This window comes from Parasteatoda tepidariorum, chromosome 5 (assembly GCF_043381705.1).
Source record: "Parasteatoda tepidariorum isolate YZ-2023 chromosome 5, CAS_Ptep_4.0, whole genome shotgun sequence".
NCBI classification, from domain to species: Eukaryota; Metazoa; Arthropoda; class Arachnida; order Araneae; family Theridiidae; genus Parasteatoda; species Parasteatoda tepidariorum.
In genome coordinates this window covers 73392878-73415223 of record NC_092208.1, presented here as the reverse complement: position 1 = coordinate 73415223, position 22346 = coordinate 73392878, and the positions used below count along the sequence as shown (strand labels likewise).

The 22346-nt window shown below is 27.9% G+C and overlaps 1 protein-coding gene across 1 annotated transcript in view; it reads right to left on the bottom strand.

The window, feature by feature from the left end:
- Positions 1-20738, bottom strand: part of LOC107447306 (uncharacterized) — a 102728-nt gene extending 81990 nt beyond the window's left edge. Inside the window, exon 1 of the mRNA XM_071180598.1 lies at positions 20478-20738. The gene's annotated coding sequence lies outside the window, so the exon portion shown is untranslated. The remainder of the gene's footprint in view (positions 1-20477) is intronic.
- Between the last annotated feature and the right edge of the window lie 1608 nt (positions 20739-22346).

Here is a 22346-nt window from a genome sequence, read left to right as displayed (position 1 = left end):
CAAAATTATTGCATTCCAGTGGATCCCTTCGCTTGTGGGAATCAATGGCAATGAAAAGACAGACTAACAAGCCAAGAAAGGGACATTCGAACCACAATGTAATAAACCAATTCCACCAGACTCCCATAAAAAAACAAATTTTTGAGAAACTTATGACCGACCTAAAGCTCAACCAAGCAGTAAAATCCACCGGAAAACCCTGGGCTAACATCAAAAACAGTTGGAGGAAATTTTGTCATTGTCCTCGTAAGAAAGCTGGGGCAAACTTCAGTCTCTCAACAGGTCATTACTGTTTGCCAGAGCACCTCAGTAGAATAGGTATCCTTCCATCTAGTGAGTGCCAAATCTGCAAATCGGGAACCATGAACTCAGACGACTTGCTTGTATGCCCTTTACTAGACAAAGAAGAGCGAGGTGACATCTGTAAACTTTACTGGGATGCGAGAGATCACATGAACTCTCTGTAAAGACTACTACTCATTCTTCCCTGTATATATATATATATATTTACTTTAATTTTATCTTTGTGTTAATATGTGTTTGTGATGCGTTTTCTTTGTTTGTTAAAGTAATTTGGTTCCGTTTTACTTCTTGTTTATGTCCACTTAAAGCTGAACATTGTATATGAATTAATATTTCCAATAAAGCCATATGTAACGACAACAAATTGTATAAGAAAACTCGATTTGATGTTAACTTTTAAAAAAGAAATGCTGCTTCAAACAATATTTTGAATTGTTCAAAATTCGGAGAGATGGTACATCAAAATTTTGACAGTGTTGTGAGCTTATAGAAAAATGATTAAATAAAGAAAATTTTCGTATTTCGAAAACATTTTTATCTGATATTATTTAAGAAAGCGTAAAATTTCGAAAAAAATAATAATAGTTTGTCTTACTTTTCTGTCAATATAACCATTTTTATTTATGAATTCAGTCTAAAACAAATTCATAAAATTGCAACTCAATATACGGAGCTCAACTAATGATTACTAACAACATTATCATGCTAACATAAAAAACGTCACAAAACAGAAGTTAATATCATCTTAAATTACGCAAAATAAAATAATTTTAGTTCCTCTCATCTACAACACAGAAAAAGATGTAACAAATTTAAAACAGATTTCAGCTTTACGCCACCGCATTCTTGGTTCTCCCTTTAAACAATTCACGTTTATCGGAGTTTTCCTATGAAATCGTAAAAATGCTGAAAAGATTTCAAAATCTATTTTTAGCTTACCACAGAAAACCAAATTTGCATTATTATTTATGCATCACACTTGACTCCGCCAACATGGAAGGAGAACTTCCGGAAAACTTTTCCGTAAAGTAAAGAAACTCCTTTTATTATCATGTTTGAATGCAATTTCTCGCCAGAATATAATTATTTTCGTACCTCACTTTTATAATGGAGGCTGCAGTAAAACCCAACACAGTTCTGAAAGAAACTGTTTTGAAATCGCTGACGAAGGTGGTGAAGAATTTTGTTCCAAATTAATGAAATGTTTTGGATGCAATTTCTCGCACGGTTTCTCAAAATAACTCCACGTTTCACTCCAAATTAGTCATAAAAACACAATAAATGAGAGGGTAAAGTTTATGTTGGTTTTTAATGATGTTTTAGTTTACTACTAATATTAGAAGGGGGAGGGGAGTTATGAATAAAAGCACTTCAATTCTATCATTTTTCCAAAATCGCGTTTCTTTCGATCAATTCATATTTTGCTGATAAGCTATATCATTAAACTTGGTTCCAGTTGGGGGGAGTAAGTCGTTAAAATATTTTCATTCATTAATGAATAAACCTCGTGACTTTCATTTGCAGCTAAAATCTCACTCTTTTCTACTAGAAAGCTCATGAAATGTATATACAAGTATCTTCTTATAAACAAATATTTAAATCAGCAAACCTCTTTTTCAGAACAAGTTCGTAAATTATTTTTGGCTATGTGAGATGCAATGTGTGTTAAAAGATGCTAAATAACCATTAAAAATTTATGAACTGTTTTGGGACAAAATTTTTTCCCGGGAACTCGGAATAACTCCATGCATCAGACAAATTAGTTTTAAAAACAAACTGAGCGAGGTTTTTTTATAAACATCAAATAAAAAACTTTTGCAAGAGTTGAACATATTTTCTGAAATTTACACTGTGTGTTAAAGAATTTATCAAAATGGGGCAAAAATGTGCGAAAATGTCCCCAAAGCAAATATAGTCGAATGTATTCAAAATTGGAACAGCATTTACATTCATTATTGAGCAAAATGCATAATCACGAAAATAATGCGGAAGGAGAGAGATTTGTGAGAGAAGAGTTCTTTGACTGCAAGCAGGATTCGAACCAAGGACCTCCTGGATAATAGTAAGATTCTTTATCCACCATTAATGAAATATATATGTAGTATTTACATGCAATGCATATTTTTCGAACCATAGTGGCCCTGAGGATAGAGTACTTGCTACCCAATTGGGTAACCCGGGTTTTATCCAAGCGATGGCTGGTAGATACGAATTCTGCTCCCGGCTAGCACCGACTACAGTGCTGACGAAAAACATCCTCAGTGGTGGACGGATCATGGGTTAGAGTCCCTTGCATTAAGCCTAACCATGGTTTATTTTCATGGTTTTCCTCTCCGTGTTATACAAATTAGGGTTAGTTCCATCAAAAAGTCTTCCACGAAGGCAAAGTTCTCTCAATACTTGATACGAGAGTTTCTTTGTCTTCTGGATTATATCAAATATAAGTTATATGAGTGGTTTAGAAAAAATATATGCACTAGATATGTAAATGCATTTTCAAATCGTATATTTCGTGATTTTTCTTAAATTGTAAGAATCAGATATTTCTTTTATAAAGAAAATTTTGTTAATAAGTTTTTGAAAAAAAAGCATATACAGAAATATATATGAATTTCTTTTTGTTAAAATTATAAATTTAACTATATTATTTCAGAAAGCAAAAGAATTACATTTCATTTACTTAAAGAACTTTAAAAATAAAATATGTGATGTCGATATACATTTCTTAAATAAATTTGAACTGCGTTTTTTTCAAGATTAAAAGCAAAATAAAATAAAATAACATATGTCAAAACTTTATAATAATTTGATAAATGATTTTCAAAATAGAGCTCATATCAATGCATTCACTCGACTCTTAAGGAAAAAATATATATGCAGCCGAAATACAAGAGATAGAGTTTTATTTTACTTACGGATTATAAACAGAAGAAATACTTTTTTTCAAAAGACATTAAAGAAAAGAGGATTAAAGTTTTACAGTAGAAGAAAAAAAATTTAAAAGAAATACGCTTTTGTACTGTAAAGAATAAAATATCTTAGGCCAAGCGAAGCGATTCTTTTCGTTATCCGCCTGTTTCATCTCGATTAATCGATATAAGAAGATATTCTAAAATAATCCAAAAAAGCTTAACTGGTTTATATGCTCAAAGTTTAATCGATGATCAAAGTTCAATCGAATATATAGCGAAAACATAGTTAAATATTTGACATGAGTCACAAAAGGAAAGGTTTACATCTGAAGCATAGCATTAATCTCCTTCAATTTAAGGTCTACTTTTTCTAAGACTAAACTCGGACATAACTGAAATTAAGAAAAAGGAACTTTTTATTTAATTTCACAAAGAAGCTTATTGGTGATATTTATGGTGATTCGTTAGAAATTTTAGAGAACCACAATATCACTCATATTTGCCTCAACCTTAATATGGTGGCAAAATCAACCATATTGTCGTTCTTCTACACCTTGACTACATGATATTATCTTTGCACGCGAACAGAAATATAATTACATTTAATATATTTTTGAGATGGTACCTAATTATTGCTCAATTTACTAATATTACGGTTCGACGCTGAAGTAATTTTAATGAGTGGTATTCAGCATTATCATTTGAAACATGCAACATGCTGCGACAAAAGAATATTGACGAAATAATAGTTTAAAAAATTCCGAATAAAATTTGGGTTTAAAAGTATCGGCACTTAGATTGCATTATCCGTAAAATCCATTTTTATTGTAAAATATCATACCGTAATTTTTACCGTAATATAATTTAATTTGAGTGATTCAGTGATTTTACGGTAATTATTGCTGCAAAAATTACTTTGTATCAGATTTTTTGTTTCATAGCATGTTCCCGTTAATTGGATTTCTTGGTAAATAATACCAGCACTCAGAGAGCTGATATTTTTTTTTATCGTAATTTGTCTCAAAATTTTTTACAGTCTATAAATTTTGAAAAAAAAAACTTTTTTGCGTATTCTAGGTTAAGAAACTTTTTCAACTAAAACCTTATCATTCTTTGTTAACATTCGATTAAAAGTAAACACAAAACTATTAATCATACTTTTTCTTAGGTAATCAATAAGTTCTATAAATTATCAAGCGTACCTAACAACATTTAAAAAATAAAATCTGATGAAATACATTGCTAGAATTTCCATTTTTGTTATCACGGTAAAATAATGGGTAGCAGTCTGCCCATCCGATTAACTATAAAGTTTTTGGTTAGGAGAAATTCTTTACATTTAAGGTTTCTTAACCGTTTACAACTCGTACAGTTAAGAAACCATAAAACAAAACTATACGGTTTTGCAACCATTTACAAATGGCACAGTTTCTAAACTATAAACATAAAACTTAAACAGGCATTGGTGCTCTTTAGGTGCAGAGCGTGAATGATCGTTTCGAATGAATGATAGTAAAATGACAATTAAATAAATTGCTATTTAATAATTTTTACCTAGAAATTTCTAACAGTGTAATATTGGAAAGTTTTTCGTTGATTCTATGACACTTGTGCAAAATAAACATACGTTTCGAATGAATGATCGAATGAATGATAGTAAAATGACAATTAAATAAATTGCTATTTAATAATTTTTACCTAGAAATTTCTAACAGTGTAACATTGAAAAGTTTTTCGTTGATTCTATGACACTTGTGCAAAATAAACATAATCAAATTTGAATAAATTTTTGGCGAACAATTTTTCTGAATGAAACTGCTTTTATCAAAGTTTATTTATTTTATCGAAAGTGCAAAAATTGATTGACATATTGTAAAAGAAAAAAAATGGAAGTTTTAAATGTCACCTTTGTTTCTGATTTTACTTTTTTTTTATATCCATCACCATGCAGACCATTATTTTCATTTCAAATCAGCAATTATTATTTACATTTTAATTATAAAATACGCACTTGTTTTGTTATTTACTTTATACGTTTACTGAGAAATAAAACTTTTTCTGAGAGAATCAATGACCTGTTGAAAAACAAATTCTGTTATTTTACGTTTTCAGGGTTTATAGGAGGAGGGTTCAAGAAAGTTTATTTCAGGGTTCAAGGAAGAGGAGATTATTTTACAAAAAAATGTGATTACAACTTTATGAAATGATTCTACATGGTTATAGCATTTTGTGAAGTTTGATGTACAGTGCGCCATAAGACAAATGCATCAACCTAAATAACTTTTGACAAAATGATTGGATCTTTACGTTCTAAGACTCAAGCTTATTGGTTCGAGAGGGTGATCTCAAATATGTTAATTAATTTGTGCAGACCATATTTTGAATTACGAAATAAAACACGAAAACGTGCTTTTTTCGAATAAACGTATCTTTTTTTTCTCCAATGGATTTGGATTTCTGATTCCCAAAGCAAAGGGGGTAACCGTGGGAAATATGATCCGTGATTTATGCAGGAGAACAATCCATGATTTTTATCCCTTAAAGTTAATTTTACATTTTGCTCATTTCCCCATATCTCGAGAACTTTTTAACGTGAATTGAAAAAATTTTACACTCATTTATAAAATTCGATTTTTTTAATTGTATGACTTTTTTAAATTCTCATTTCCCAGAAATTATTCGACCAATTTAGCTCGGAATTTGCATCTCGTCCTATAAAATTATGTCCTTAAATATGATATAAAGAATTGTATACCTTATATTTCAACTTTTTTTCGACTATTATTAAATAAAATAATAAATNGGATAAATGAATTCTGTAATTGTGCGCAAAAATTTTTAAACGTGTTTCAAAAGTTCTCGAGTTATGGTAAATTTAGCAAAATTAAAATTAACTTTAAGGTGGACACCTTAAACTTGGGGACTATATTTACCTGACGGATCAAACTGTGGGGACTATATTTACCAGATTGCGGTTACTCTCTATCCGTTGAAAAAGAGATATGCTTCCTTGGAGAAAGTACGTTTTTGTGTCTGATATCATAACTTAAGTTATCGTCTGTCCTAATTGTTCAGCCTATTTGAAGTTACTGAGGTCGAGTCATAGAACGTAAAAATCCGATCATTCGATCAAAAGTTAATGAGGGTGATCAGTTTTTTTGGCGCACTGTACAATGAGTTGTCAAGTTGTTTGGTGACTTTTCCAATATTTTTTTTGAACCCCAATATGTAAAAAATTGAAACTAGAAATCTTCCTTTTATACAAAATAAAAAAGTATAGAATGGACCTGTAACACGGAAGCGATAGTTTAAAAAATATTTTGTGTTCAGTTTTAGGATGAGGGGAATTTTCTTCAGGAGAAAGTTCAGGATATTTACATAAGTGATCTATCTAAAGTGCTTCGAAGAAAATGTTTTAGAATGCAACCGACTCAACGCATGAAGTGGAGAAAAAAACTTAACATTCTGTATTTTTTTTTTTTTTTTTNTTTCCTTTTTTTTTTTTTTTTTTTTTGGACTACTACCATTCCATAAGATTGTAACGATTAAGTATTTTTTTTTCAAACACTAACTAGTATAATAACTTTTTTTTAATAGTTTAAACGTATGCTGGGCAAAAATAGTCAAACCTACCAGAATATGGTAAAATTTACCTTATCTCTGGCTCTATGGGGACACCAAATGTTAATTTACGATAAATTTTCTCGGTTACTTTTTATCGAAGCGAAAAAATTATTATAATAAAAACTATTTGTGGTAATAAAAATTATAATTTTTAAAAGCAGAATTTCCGCTAAACCATTATCATAGGAACGGAAAAATTACTAAATGAAATATTATCGTATATTTTGGTTTTATTAGCCAGATTTATGGGTTTTTCTTTACCAGAAATGTCATTACCCCACAGTAAAGTAATTTTAGCAAATTTTTTTTAGCACTGTTATAAACTCTTTTTTCACAATATTCTGAAAAGGGACCCTTAAAGAAGATAAAAAAGGAAAATAGAAGACAAGGTAGACCAGAGATGTCATGGAGGTTAAGGTTCCACAATAAAGGTAAAGCAATGTAGTCAGCATTGCTCACTGACCGCCTTTACTTTTTAGACAAACTACTTATAGAACTGAAGCTGGGTAATCTACCGATCTGGAGCTATCACACTGCAAAAAAACATTCTGATCAATTTCCGTTGAAAAGCCTCCTACATTTTACCATGAAATTCACTGTTAACGGAACGAAAAATCTGACATACCATAATTTTCACAGTAGTAATAAATACCGTAAAATTACTGAATCACTTCAATTAAATAAATACCACTGTAAAAATTGAGTTTAATTATTACTGCTAAAATGATTACCGTGAAAATTACTTCAAAAATTACGCTAACGATAGATTTCACGGATGATGCACCCAAAGTACTTTATACCCAAATTTGATTCGGAATATTTTACAGTGTGAGCTTACAGCCGTCACCGAGGATCGAACCTCCGTTCTATCCTATGACAGCTCAGTACTTTAAACACTGAGCCATCGTGGCATAAGCAGATAATTACTTAACTAATATAAGCTAAATATAAAAAATAAAAGATTCCTAAATAACACAAATGACGTTTGAAGATTCATATGCGTTGTTACAATATCTATTACTGCTCAAAATGTTCGAATTTCGAACAATAATCTTTAAGAGTAGAAAAGAAAAAGAAACTGATGTTTTGAAAATTTCAAGCAGTTCCCCCCCCCCCAATCTTTTAGATTGTTAAAAAGATATTAATTATAAACTGTTCCTATTGTAACTAATAGTTCCTTGAACTTAAGAAATACCGTCCAAGGTGTCAAAAACCCATTGTTCTTAATTCCCTTTCCTGTCGCCAAAGTGTTCGCGGTAAAAGCAAAATAAATAACACTGTATTAAGCATTTATAGGTAGAGAGACACATTCTCTTCTTTCAGTCGTTCTTAGTAAGTAAGAGTTATTTCCCCTCAGAAAAGTGATGTTTGGGTCCTTCTGGGAGAATTCCTTTATTTATTGAAAGAGCAACGATGCCATTTGTCAGAGGATTGATACGGGACTGCTCCTCCAGTGTTTGTTCTGGGAAAACACACTCACACCTCTCCTTTCTTGAGAAATGATTCGAATGTTTCGAAGAAGCGTAAAAGATTCTTAAAGTTAAAAGTTTGGTAGTTCGAAAATTTAGAGTTCGTACAAGTGCATTATAAATAAATAGTACTACGTTTCGGGATGTTTTACTGTTTCGTTTTGTTAAAAAATATTAAGATGTATAATTTTAGAGATGAATAGTTCTTGAATTTTCTTTCTCCAATAAATGCACTATAATTACACCATAAAAAGATAATGTAATTATGATATATATAAAAGTGAGAAGATTTTGCAATTAATTAATTTTTTTAAAGAAATATATTGTAAGGCATTAAAACTACACATTTCGTAGGTTTAGCTGCAAATATTAGCGTTTCTTAAAGCAGAATTTGTTAAAACAGAAATATAAATAATGTGAAGCATGAAATCCATGATAAGAACACTGAGAAAAAATATTATGGTTGAAACTATCAAAAAGTGGTAACATTTCTTACTCTATGAGAACACCGAAAATCTTGATAATTTTTACCGAAGAGCTTTGGTAAAGATTTTGTTACAATGAGCAATAAAATATGGTTTCATAATCTGTGGTAAAATTGGATTAATGTGGTAAAATATGGTAATTTTATCCTAATACTATATAGCGTGGCATAAAAAAATATTTATTGGATTAAATTTACTTTTCAGATTTATATTTGTTAACTAAATGCGTGATAAAAAAAAATTTGTTTCTTAAAATTATATTATACGGTAAACAGTTACCACACGACTGGAAAATAATACTAGTTAAATGATTCAAATGCCCTATATTTTCTTTCTTAATGCCAGAATTGTGGTTTTTTTTACCAGAAATGTAATAACCATGCAATACTGTAATTCTACCAGATTTTTTCCCCGTGTAGATAAGGTAAATATTTTTTAATAATTTATAATTTGTAAATATATTTTAAATATAACAGAAATAATGTAACATTTTTTGGGTGTTTTTTCTTCGTTATTAATTTTTTTACTCCTTTTCGATAATGTTAAATGATATAGACATGGAGAAATAATAAAAAATATCATTTACCAAAAATATTTCTGAATTAACCAGATATCATATGTATACTAACAGTAAAATGATATGTAATAATATCTCTTAAATAATAGTAATATTTATTAGTAGTAGTAAAAATAGTTAGCAGCAGTAGTAATACTAGCAATATTTATGTTACAGTCTATACATGGCTAAAGTTAAGTAAAAAAAGTAAGTGGTAATATTAATAAAGAACTATTAATAAGTGGCAATATTAATAACGAATAGTGACAGTTTATTTTTTTTAATTACTGCTTAGTTATTACTTATTTTTATAAATAATTAAAGAAAAGTGATTTATGACCATGAAATTTTACATAAGAAATTATAAAATGTGCTTAGGATAAAAATAAGTTCAGTTAATTGAACCACTTTATAATTCAGAATGTCAATAACACATTTCTTTTCAAAAATATTTCTTAGAATTTTAAGAAAAATCTAATTCTTTTAAAACCAGATTTATATTTATTCGTAAAGATATTCCTAAAGGTATTCTAAAAACTATGTTGCTATTTTTTTTCATTTTAAAGTATTTTACATACGCATAAAATTACTCGTTATTTTTATAACTCTATTGGAATTTACTGAGATAGTTAATTGCAAACTATGCAGAAAACAAGTGACAAGAATTTTACAATTGTATGAAAATTCCTACGTAATATTTGCCCATTTCTTTTAACTAGATTCAATTTAACTAAGACATTAAAAAGCTTCGTTTTTAATTTGGATGAAAGTCAAATTATCACTAACTATTTTAGCAAACAATTAGTTATACTAACATTCTTACTTTTAGTTAAAAGATATTTTTGGAATGTTAAAAATATTTTTGGAATATTTTGGAATTTTTATAGAATTATTTTTTATCAAAGTGTATAAAGTATTCAATAGTCGAAATATTAGTATTGTTTTCGCCAAGATGCAAGTAATGTAGAATAAACAAATATTGATTAAGCAATAATAATTAAAAATGTAATAACTAATAAGCGTAAAAAATATGCATAACATTTTTCACGTTTTAATAAGATTATGATATCACCTATTCAATGTAAATAAATGAGGATGAAATTACGATAAATATTCTAGCACTCAGGGTGCTAATCGTTACGAAACAAATGATGTGATGTGCCGTAATTTGCCTAGTCTCTAAATGACTAAAAAATTATCGAGAGAATTTGTCAAGCTCTGTACGCAGTAAAAATGTATTTGGTAGCACCAAGGCGATAAAATATCCAGAAATAAAATGAATAGAGATAAATCAAAAAATTACTTCATATTACGTTGTAATTTTTAGACTTAAAAAAAAAAATTTCTAGATGTGCTAGAATTACGAGTTTCAGGAGAAAATGATGAACGATATATAATCAATATACCTTTGACGTACGCACTATTCATTCTTCTTTCTTATTTAACATGTACAAATGCAAGAAATAAACTAAACACAATAGCAAAAATATCAAACCATAAATGTTTTGTTTTTATATTTATTATTTTTTTGATTTTATATGTAGTATATATTTTGATTCTATTAATATATTTTGATTTTTTAAATTGGTAATGGCTTTCCAGGAATGTCAGGAATGTTTTTTAAATTGCTTAACTTATAAGCAAGAAATTATTATTTTAATATGAATTGCTTATCACTTTTTTACTCAACCTAGCCATTTTTTATTATTTTCCGTTTTAAATCAATACTTAATCAACTACAAAAATTTGGATTTGCAGATTTTTAAAATATTTTTCATACAGTGAATTTCACTCAAAGACTCTATGTGATGCATTACAAAGCGCCAAATCTCTGGTTGATATTTGAAAATTATAGAACATTTTTAAGAAGTTTTGGGAAAGATTTATGCATATTTTAAAATTTATCATGCCATTAGAATTTAGAACATCAATTAGGAAATTAATAAAGATATTCTAATCTTTTTACAACTGAAGAACTTACCACATTATTCCATATAATATATGTCACTATAACTGTTCTATGACGACACACAATTGTGTATTTTTGTTCTTTACAAAACAAAACACAAACAAAAAAAATTTGAATGACTACGTTTCAAAAATAAAACTTGCACTATTTGCTTCATATATATTATTTAATATATTATTTTCATAATCGTTTGCGTCGTGCAATTCTTATATACTATTAAAAATCTAAGAAAAAAAATCGCTTTCGTAACATCATTCATCGATATCAGCGGCAGGCAGAAGACTAATCATAAAATAAGCAGACGATTATTCGAGCGATTGCCAGGTGCAATTTGTAACAAAAGGCAAAATTGCTTTCATTTATTTCTATGCTCCACAGTAACAACTGGCGTTGAATAAATTTATAGGTAAGGTAAAAATGGTGGCAGACATTTGATCTATCTTTTCGGAACTAATTTTTTTTTTTTTTGAGTGTCTCTTGTAGAAGAAAGATTGATGGAAGGCCCGTAGAATTTTCTCGTGACATTGAAATAGGATCAATAATGGATGGCACGGGTTTGAGGACAATAAATTGTAAAGAATATAACAGTAAGAAATCAATTAACTTAAATAGAATTAATGTATTCTTAATTCTTTTGATTATTTGTTTAAGAAAAAATAGGTAGTGTTTATTTTGTTGCTCATAATAGAGACTAAAAAGTATTTTTTAGTTAAGTTTTTTACATGAATTTCGTGTACGATAGACTTTGAGAAGAGTAAAGAGTATAAATAATATGAATAAAATACACTTACGGTTCAAATATTATTAAAATAATAGTTAAATGAAAAGATATTTTTTTGTAGTTTGAAATAACAAACAACATTTATGAAATTATCATCTCCATGCTACATATATTAATGTTAATACAGTATATAAGATTTTAAACTTTATACTATAATTTTAAATGTTATATTTTAAAGCATAAAGTAATATTTTGTGTCTATATTTATCACAACTCACTAGTGTTATGATCTTTCAGTGATTCAAAAATCACTTTTCAGTGATCATTTGTGAATTTTTTTTCCTTGTGAATTTAAAATATAGAGCGAAATTAAAGAAACCATTTGGAACACTTGGTCCATAGGAGTGACCAAAATAGTTGCACGTACTTACTATTTTGATAATTTTTTATTTCTAAGAACGAGCATTTATTAAAGAAAAAAATTTTATTATCATAATTTGCTTTTTCATATGTACCAGACAGAAGAAAAAATGCTTTATCTCAATAAAATTACAGAAATAAATTTCAACATTTTTATTGAAATTCAGTAAGAAAATGTTAATGAAATTAGAAAGCAAATCATATTAAATTTATAATACTTTATTTATAATACTATACAACTTTACCTTTTTTTAATGCGTTAGAGATTTAAAAAAAAAGTATCAAAGAATTACTTAATTCCCCTCACTATTGTAAACTTCTAGTATTTAATTCATTTTCACCAAGAACTTTAAGGCATTTTTTCCTGATAAAAAAATAGATTCAATCAATATTTTAATTAAGCAAAATGGAAATAGTCTCAAATTATTAATACTATTTACTCTTACAATTTTTCACATTTTCGATATATATGGCATTAGCAATCATACACTTGACATTTATTTCCCTTAACTACAAAAAAAGAAAAAAGAAGAAGAAGAATATGTCTTTAAGTTGAAAAGAAAAACTTGAAGTTATAGATTTCTTTATCGATGCTTAGCCTAATAACCAATCATATTATTTAGAAGCTTTTGTTTTTGGAATTATTTGAAATAAAAATAATCATGTATTTGAATTAATTTTTTAACTTCTTTTACGAAAAAAAAACTACTTGTTCAAAGAATATCATGACTACGAAGATGTTTTTTCCTTAATAAAGAAAGTTATTTTAATTTTTTTAACATTCTGGGTGCATGTTAAATCCAGCAAATTATGAAACATTGTCATTATTTTACAAAATAAGCAGTAATTAAGGGAACTAAATTAAATGTTATTGTAAAAGGTGAAGAAATGGGAATTATTGACATAAAAATTTCTTTACGAGAAAATTTCGCTTAAAATTCGAAGAAGAGCAAGAAATGGGTTCTTGAACTTCAAGAAAAAGAAGACCTCCTATACCCACACATGTTACCAATCACGTTAGTGCCAGCTAATCTTTATCAGCCAAATGGCGTATTTAAGTTGAGCTAAGTTACTCTACATAAGTGAGAATGTTAATTAACTATAAGTTAATTTGATATAGAGCCGTATAGCGCTTCGATTTAGTTGAAATATAATTCTTTCTAGCCACCGATTTTCACTTAACTTAAAATTTATTATAGGTTTATGTACTTTATTTTAGCCGTGATGTATTTTTGTTTCGTGCACCTGGCAACTTCGATGCATAATTAATTTTCACGTAGATTCGTACCTGTCTTTGCGCTAAGCCTCTCTGCAAATACATAGGGAAAGAATAGAAATTTTTGAGAAAGAATCATAGTGAAAGAATTTAAAAACGTGTCCCTTAAGACGAGCTTGGCTTATTTGAAATATAATAGAAAGAACAGTTACTAACGTGAATAAATGCCACAACCAAACAGTTTTAACAACCAATCAGAATCGATATATCCTTCGCTACGTCACTTGCATAGATCCCATTATACATTCGGAACACTTACACATTACAAAAAAATATATTGGTTTTCCATATTTAATTTATAAATGTCAATTTGCACATATTTTTCCATGTATTACTACTGAATTATTTCTCCCTATATACACTTCAACAAAATCTCAAAATATTTCTAAATATATGAGGCGGCAACGGTGTATGTAGTTTTCAAAAATGTTTCTGAATATTTCGAAAACCTCTGAAATTGAATCGGCATTAATGAGATTCAGTTTTGTACTTTTCAAAATAAAATAAATGCTTCTCAATTGATCGGAAGCAATTAAATGAGGTTCACTAAAATTTTCGGAAAAATTTTTCTCGTGTCAAAATTAATTTCTGATATTTTGTATATTGTACTGTAATTTATACGATATACTAATGAAGATACGGAGTACTAATGAAGTATTTTTTTAAAAATTTTACTGATTAAACTGCACTAAATTTTAAATGCATACAAAAAAACAATAATATAATTTTTTCTTGTCTGGAACCTAAGGTTTAAAAAACGTATTCGTTTATAAATTTTTAAAATTGTAGCTTTTTGATTAATAATGAGTATGTTGTATTAAAAATAACTCCACATTATTTTAAGTTACAGATAGTTACTTCCTGTTTTGTGATAGAAGTTTAAATGCCCTGCTTACGAATTAAATTACTTCATATTTCTGAAAATAACTTTTAGTTACAGAATAAATAAATTGCTTTTAAAATGTCCCACAAAAACGAAGAAACTATCAAAATATGTAAATTTCATAATCGATGTCAATAAATTTTCCGGATACAATAAATACAATAGTGCTGCAAGGGATTTAAAAACCTCTTAAATACGGTATACAGAGTAAAATATTTGTTCTAAAACAGTTTAATTTTTGTGATTAAGAAAATATTTATTTAAATATGGTATTATCGGTAATAATAACATTTGAAACATGATATCGATTCAATTGGTTTAAAAAATGAGAATATTAAGATACAATATTGTGACACCTCAACTCAATACCTAACAACTAAAATAAATTCATAAAAAATTTATATAAAATACATTTGTTTTAATTTAAATCATAATTTGCAGATTTTTAAAGATGTTAAGAGAAATTATATTTGTTTCATGCTATAAAAAATAAAAACACCATTTTTTTTACCTATAATACACATCAAAATACTGGAAACTTAAAAAAGTACAACAGAGTTAATTTAAAAATTTACCTAAATTTCTATTATTTGTCACTAAATTTAATTTTAAACGAAAACCAATTATTAAAATGAGTATGGTTAATCAATCCGATTTAATAAAAAATTGAAACAAATTAAAAGTAATGCGATAATATTACATTACTACAACTTTTTTCCTTATAATAACAAAGCAATTTATTTAATTAAAAGAAATTCTAAAACTATTCAGCTCTTTAATTTAATACAATATAAATCTAAGAATGAGATTAAACTTTTAAATAAATCGGAAATAGAATTATTTAGTGACATCATCTTAATTGCTTAATTAAATTTATTAAAGCTTTATAAATAGTTAAGACTTTATTTTCGTATGGATGGTTTAAGAATTGTACTAAATCCTATTTCAAAGTTTAATAATGCAAATTTAAGTGTATAATTAAGAGAACTAGAATACTTATATACAGGTAACTACTTTATTCTTTTCAAGGAAAAGAGTCTTAAATGTTGTCTGTAGTCGTATTTCACAAAGTGTTTCATTTTTTCCTTATTTATGCTCATTTATTATAGAAGCTAACAAAATGCAGCAAAATTAAATACTTGTGTATAAAAATATTTTTATTTGCCTTTTATGCAAGAAAAATATTGAAATACTTATTTTATTCATTAACATTAATTTTTATTCAAAAATGACAAATAAATTAGGCAATATAGATATTTATTTAGTATTTATGATAAAGGCAGATCTTAATTTTGTCTAATCTTTTGATGCAAATTTTATTTCAAATTGAAGAAAGCTTTCTGCATTCTTTGTTTTTCTAAGAATAATCAAAAAATAATTTAAAATAATTATATACCCATAAAATTGTCGTATTGGATGGTAATAGCATTTCTGGTAAGAAGAATCATAGTTCTGGTTAATGAAATCTAAAATAAATGAATTTTGAACCCTTCATTAAGTAATTTTTCTTTTATATTGAATTCTGAAATTATCTTTCTCCAAAATATCTCTGATTACCACACATTTAGTAAAAAATGCAAAATTGAAAAGTAAATTCAACCGAATAAACAGTTTTAATGCCATGCTCTAAGGTATCATGACAAAAATACCAAATTTTATCACATATTCTGAAACCATTGCATTGTTAATTCTACCAAACTAATTACCAAAATCGCTTCAATTTTACCACATTTTGGTAGTTTTAACCATATTTTTCTCTAATCACAAATGCTGCACTCAGGTTTCCAGTACTTTTAATCGTACAGTATACGTAATAGTCGTGGAGACTCAGGGGTAAACTGGATTCGAATACNTTACCACATTTTGGTAGTTTTAACCATATTTTTCTCTAATCACAAATGTTGCACTCAGGTTTCCAGTACTTTTAATCGTACAGTATACGTAATAGTCGTGGAGACTCAGGGGTAAAAGCGTTCGCCTCCCAATGAGGTAAACCGGGTTCGAATACCAGCGATGGTTGGTAGATACGAATTCCTCATCCGGCTCACATCGACCACAGTGCTACCGTAAAATATCCTCAGTGGTAGACGGATCATGAGTTAGAGTCCATTACCATCAGGTTAATCGTGAGTGGCTTTCGTGGTATTTCCTCCCCACGTAACGCAAATGCGGGTTACTTTCATCAAACTTTTCTCAATACTTGATTCAGGAGTTCCCTTGTCTTCTGGATTAGGCTCAAACTACAAGGCTACGGAGTTGGAAATTGGCAGTCGTATAGTCCAAAATTGGGTCGACTTTTCATCGACGGTTATAAAATTATATAAAAATATGTGTTAGCAGAATACTTTTTAACGCATGCCAAATATTAAGCAAAATATTTGCGTTATGTACTGCTGAACTATTCTGAATATAGTGGAAATTGTGTTGTTAAACTAATAAAAAGTTATTTTTAACTCAATTTTATTTAAAGCAGATCTATCATGTTAAAAGTGTAAAATTAAAAAAATAATAATAATAATTAGTTTACTGATAAATATTTAGCACCATTTAGATTAATAAACTAGACACGTTGATAAAAATCAACCTCAAGATTTAGTTCTGATTTTCTTCCTTTGCTTCCTTTTTTTAAAACGTGAAGTTCTTTTTACAAAAGGCTCCATTTTGATGTAAAAAACATCGATATAACTTTTTTATGGAGACATTGCTGAATAACAATTTGTACTTTTCTTGATAAGTAAAATATAATTCATAGTATTGAAGGTTTTATTTAACTTTAATTTCAAATTTAATAATAATCTGAAAAAAATCAGATCAAATTTCAGATTTGATAATAATATGAAAAAAATGTGCAATACAACTAACATTGCTATTTGTAAACCTCAATGCCTACTCATGCTGCGTGTGGCAAATCGATCATTGGTACACGAAAAAAAAAATCGGGTAAAATTGCCGTACTGTAAGGTAATGACATGTCTAATAAAACAAGATATTTCTGGTAATAAAAATAAAAATATGCTGTATTTAAACAATTCATTAGAAAAGTTTTTTGTTTATATGGTAGCGATTTACCGGAAATTCTACTTTTCAAAATTATAGTTTTTATTATCACATATTCTACCAGACATATATAGCAAATAAAGCCGGAATTTTAGCATATAAAACTGAAAAGTAAATTTTATTAAATAAACAATAAATCAATTGCTTATTGCTCTAAGGTATCATGTTAGAATTACCAAATTTCACCACATTTATCGAAATTGATCACATATTATAAAACCATATTTTGTTGCTAATTTTGCCAAAATCATTACTAAAGGGCTTTAATAAAATTTACCGAGTTTTTTATTGGTCTCAAAGAGCCAGAAACATGGTAAATTTAACCCTATTCCTGTAGTTTCGACCATATTTTCTTTCAGTGTAGCGACGATAAAAGTGGTATGAATCTGAAATACAACTTCTACATTATTAGATGTTTTGCAAGTACTAAACTTAACAAGGGTTTTAACATATTCAATATTTTAATTTTTTTTTAATCTACATGACAACAGATACATTGTTTATGTCATTTTGATATGTACACCATATGTTTGCCCCTTACAGCGCTAGTCAATTAACGCAATCTTTCGCTTGTTTCTGTTCCATATTTAGATGAAATTTTGAACGCATTAATATTCAGTTTAAAACACTTATGCATTCAATAATCAGGAAATTTCATAATTAATTTTTAAAAAAAACATGAAATATGGATATTTTGGATTTATAGATAAGCCTAAAAGCACTGAGATTTATTTGTTTTCTCATAAAAGTTATGTATCTTTACGAAAAAAAAAATATTTTCACAGTTACAGTTCTAAAATATTCAATTCAAAGCATGAATAATACCGTTAAAAGTATTGAAAAATAAGATATATGAAAAATGTAGGAAATAAATAATCCTGGTGCTTAATTTGAATTTATAATATCACATACGATAATGAGACCTAAAAAGTATTGACAATAAATAATATAAATATTGAATTAATGTAATAATTATATTTTTTGACAGATTTGTAAATGCTTGTATATTAATTTGAAGAAAAAAAATGCGTCAAGTCGTCTCTGTATTTAGTTGTTCATTTATTATTTAAACAATATTTTTTACTACAAAAGGTACAATCTAGTATTGAGAAATTTCCGAAGTATTAAAAGTTTACTCTAGTTTACTCTAATACATGTTTTAATACTCATAAATTACTATTAAATTTAATAGAAAAAATAATAGGGATGATGATGACATTTTTATAACATCTTTTACAGCAGTGCTTGATTACTAAAATGGTACAAAATTAAAATAAAAACGCTAACCAATTGTTGAAATGAATATCTTTTACACATGTTTCAGAACTATCAACAGGCCTTATGTAATAATTCACTGAAAAAAGTTTTAAATTATCAATTGCTGAAGAGAGTGCTGTTTCTTTTTCACAAAAAAAATCAAGTCAATTAACTTTCTTTTCCTCTCAATCTTTTTTACAAACGAACGAACACATATACTTTACGAACACTCTTTCTTTCCCGAAATCTGTAACTGGATGATTTCCAACAATGAGGAGAAGTAACTTATGTTTTATAATAGACAACTAATGAAAAAAATAAGTATACACTTCTATTTTAACATTGCGAGCGACTGTATTTCTTTTCGATTTCACAACCTCTGAAAGTTCTATGAATCAAAATTTTCAGAATGATTTAAAGATTCGAAAGAGGACTAATGAGTTTTGAAACAAAGCTATTTATTTCAATAAATTCACTAAGTAAAAGATATTTTAAACTCAAAGATCAATTTATATTTTTTCTTAAAATAAAGTTGAATTTAGAATTTTTTTTTTATTACAATGAGCAAAATTTTGTGAGCACACAGATACAATTATAGAAATGTAAATACATTTAAAACTTTTAAGAAATCGAAGCTTAAAGTAAGGAAAATTAATCAACACTTTAACAAACAGCAAAAGGTTTTTTAAATATAATGTTTGTTAGGAATATTTTAATTTTTATGGAAATCGCTCCTTTATAAAATTATTTAGAATTCTTTTTTATTGATTATTTAGTTTATAATAGAAGTGAAAAAATTAAAATTATGTTCATCAATAGAATTTAAATTCACTCTAACCGCACAACAATTGAATATACATCTTATCTCTTACAGAAAACTTCTAAACTCTAACGTAACCCCTTTTTTTTAATCAAAAATAAAATTAAACATTAATTTACATTCAATTATTGTTAATTTGAATATTTGCATTTAAACAACATAGAAATCGGGATAAATTTTCATGCGGCTTTTAATACTTTCAGCTAAGCAAAAAAATATATTCACAGATTACCCTTCATATCTTTATCTAAAAAATTATTTTTTCGAAACTATTTATCTGAATACTTAACCATAAGCATTAAATTAACACTAAAACTTCCACTTTATAGCGAATGAATCAATTATCAAATAAAAGAGAAAAAAAAAAACAGTTTACATTCCGAAAACTAAAACTATGAAACAAATTCCATTATTTAAAAATTAATACAAATTAATTTTCATGCTAAACGGGACTTATATAACACTCAAATTTGATTAAAATAATCAAAAAAAAAATTATATTCCTCGTTTTATCCAAAAGATTTGATTTTGCATGTAATATTTATAATATATCCTTCGAGAAACCTTGAAAACAAAAATCATAAACTTTCACTTCAGTTCTTCAAAAAAAGACCCGGATGCGAATCATACGAGGCAATTATATTTGAACAACACAGAGCACCAATTTAAGTTCATAACAGCACTGAAACAATATTTTGAAGGGGTAATAAAATAATAGGACTGACCTTAGGTCGTCGGGACCCGCCAGGGCAACAGTGTCAACAGAACCCGCTATCCGGGGACATGAATGCGCTCCTCGTTTATTCGGGGAGCAATTCTGCCGGACTGCCGGATACCAATTTGACCGAAGAGAAAGGTGGAAATTTTCTGAGAGCGCTACCTGGTGGCCATTTCGAGTTGTATAACCTACCCGTACACTGCGGCCCCACCGACACCTGTCATCACCGGAACCTTGTTCTAATCTTTCTAAGATTTTTATTTTTCGGTGGTGATATCACCTTCAAGAACACCTGCTATTATGAGAACGCATCGGAAGACACTACCACTCTCAAACAGATTTGGTTTACCGCAAATCAATATCTACAAGCACCAAATCGATGGAAGTCATTTTCGAAGAAGGAGCTCTTTTGTGATGGATTTTGAAAAGGACTGAACAATAAACACTTTAATTTAGCATACATTCTTCTTTATTTGAAAACGACTTCAAAACTATTGAGTTATTGGTTAATTTCAAAATAAATTCTCCGTTTGAAAACAGTTTTCAGAGTTTATTGAGTGCGCGTTAAAAATGAAATAAAGTATTACCGAAACACGCATTCGTTAAGTAAAGCAGATAAAGCTCCGATTAATTGTAATAAGAGTTGTGTTTATTTTTCGCTGAATACTACACGAGATTAAGAATCATTAACTCATCAGAGACATCGCCCGCTACAAGAGAAATTAGTGATCGTTTTCGGTTTTAACGCTTGAAAACGATTTAAAAATTATTATTCTTAATAAATAAATGTAGAGTCCCTCAGTAGTAAAAAGAAGTATACGATATTGTTAAATATTTTGAGGAAAATTTTATTTGTGTTTTCTTGATATTTTTTGATTTATTGGACATTTAAAAATCATTAGTACAGAAAACATCGTATAATAACTAAGTGTTATGTGTTCAGTTAATTGAAAATTGAGACTGATGATTTGTCATCTGATTTTGAATTACGTTTTTTTTTCGGGGGGGGGNGGGGGGGGGGGGGTATATTTTGAATCGGCATTTCTATCACAAATTGAAAATTTAAATAACTTTAGTTACCTGGAACCACGTGCATATCTTGTTTATACTCAAGCTCTTAAAATATAAAATCTACAAAACTAAATCATTTGCAATCAACAGTAATCTAAATTAAAAAAAGTTATGTATTAAAAAACAAAATTAATGGAGAAAGATTATTAATCCATCCATGAAGGAGTAGCTTTTAAAATCGCCTTACTCATATTGATGTCAATGATGCTTGATAAAATTTATTACTACTTCATAATTTAATTTGTAAAATAGCTGTGTTCCAGAAAACAAAACTAATAAGGAAAAAGAACATATTCTTTTTTATGAACCATGAAAAATCGCAATATTATTATTGATTCCAGTGAGGCATGATTAATTTTGCTGATAAGTACCAAATTTATACACAAAATATGCTATGCAAATAAAAATATGCAAAATAAATAGGAAAACGGTAACAAATCATTAAGGAAAAATGTTAAAAATTGCCTTATAAATGTTGACACTATCGAGGCTTAGTTAATTTTGGTAATAATTAGTCTTTGAAATTAGAATATTAAAAGAAATTTTGATAATAAGTACTAACTGGAATTAAAAGAATAAGCCATATACTCTAAGTAATATAAGCAAAATCAATAGAGGAACAGAACTAATGGAGAGAAAAATGTAAAAAGGAGAAATGTAAAATATCGCCATATTATTATTGACGCCAATGAGGTAGTTGGTGGTGTTTTAGATAGGTACCAATTATAAAAATATTGGTACAATGTATTATATAACAATACTGCATTAATACGTCGATGTTTTAATAAAGATACTGTGAAGGATG